This window comes from Myotis davidii, unplaced genomic scaffold (assembly GCF_000327345.1).
Source record: "Myotis davidii unplaced genomic scaffold, ASM32734v1 scaffold604, whole genome shotgun sequence".
Lineage (NCBI taxonomy): Eukaryota > Metazoa > Chordata > Mammalia > Chiroptera > Vespertilionidae > Myotis > Myotis davidii.
The window spans coordinates 1,158,999-1,161,024 of NW_006294875.1; positions in this window are offsets into that span (position 1 = coordinate 1,158,999).

Genomic DNA, 2,026 nt, shown 5'->3' on the forward strand with positions numbered 1-2,026 from the left:
GTTATGAAGTAGCAACGAAAATAATTTTATGGTTGGGGGTCACCACAACATGAGGAACTGTATTAAAGGGTCGCAGCATTAGGAAGGTTGATAACCACTGCTCTACACACACACACACACACACACACACACACACACTCTTTAAGGTAAATTCCCAGAATTAGAATTTTGGGGTCCAAAATATATGCAAAATTGTAAGCTATATATATAGTAACATATTATATTACATTATATTATTCACTGTATAATGACTATATATAATTAATACCTAATATAATATCCAAATAATATTATATAATACTATCTAATGAATGCTATATACTAATTAATTTATTAATTATGTGAAACATAATATAATAATGTATAATTATTAATTTATGAATGTTTAAGTGGGGTTTTTAACCCTTGCATAAGATTTACATTTATCCATGTTAATTTCATCTGGTTATATTTTACCCATTTCTTCAAGGGTTGTGATAATTTTTTATCTCTACTGTCCATTAAAAGTATTTATTATTTATCTAATCTTCTGTTAAATCATGGATGAGAAATAGTGAGCAGGAGAAGACTGAGATATGTCTTACTGCTCCACCAGAAACCTATATTACTTAGCACTCTGACTAATTCTCCAAACATTAGTAACTTAATTTTAATAGTGATTGGCTTATGATTCTATATCTCATCTTTAAGGTTATAGGAACGGAATTTATCCATGTTTCTAATGTTCACATCCACTGCTATCTACCACTTGGCTCTGATCCACCAGTAAAAAGAGAAAAAATAGGTGCATTGATTTTCTATGGTCACACTAATGCTGTTTAACACAGATGCACAATGTTGTAGTGACATGTAACACAAGGCATGCATTTGGTTGGTGTGTCTGAGGATGGACTGGGGGCTCTGTCCATCTCAGCAGGGTAAATTGATGGCTCTTCTGATAGGGAGGGAGAGAGCGGGGAGAGTGAACTGAAGTCAGGGTGCAGAGGACTCATAACAAAGGAAAGAGGCTAGGAGATGAGAAAGGGAGCAAAACATAGGAAGGATGAAGGTTGTCTGGTAGCAGTAATAATGTTAGCAATAATAATAATAATAATAATAATAATAATGATAATCTCTAACATCAATCACATTTATTGAGTGTCCAGAACTCTGCTAAATGGGTCACACACATGAATTTGTCTATTCTCCTAAGAATCCTGAAAGGTAAGTACTGTTACTATCTTCATTTTGTAGATAGATAAACTGAGGCACAGGGAGACTAAGAAACATACCCAACATCATAAAGCTATTAAGTGGCATAATTAAGATTTGAACCAGTGCATCCAATGCTTCCACTTAAGTATGCAAACTGCTTACCATAAGTGCATACATTTCGGCTACAACTATTATTGGTGTGCATGTGTATGTACATGCACACACACGTGCACACACATGCATATACCCCATTGACAGGAAGTGAAGCCATTGCCTTTGTTATGTGCACATAAATAAGGCCAACTTGGGAGTCTCTTCTTGAGCTTATTGGGAGACAGTTTTTGAGGAAATGGACATTTGAGCTATGCTCATATTTAGGGTGACCAACTTGTCCCAGATTTCTTGGGACTTCACCAGTTTTAGTACCATAAGCACAATGTCCAGGGAAACCCCCCTTTCCTGGGTAAATGGGGATATTTGGCTACACTACCCGTAGAGTATGGAGAACTGACTGTGTTTTGTTATTTCTTTCCACTGAATACACAAGGGGGCATTGTAGCCATTCACTCATGCATTCCTCAAACATTTATTGAGCGCCTAATCCAGTGGTTCTCAACCTTCCTAATGCCACGACCCTTTAATACAGTTCCTCATGTTGTGGCAACCATAAAGCATAAAATTATTTTATTTTTTTATTGCTTAAAGTATTACAAAGGGTATTACATATGTGCCCATTTTTCCCCCCGCCCTAGACAGTCCCCTAGCCTCCCCTATCCCCCAGTGTCTTATGTCCATTGGTTATGCTTATATGCATGCATACAAGTCCTTTGGT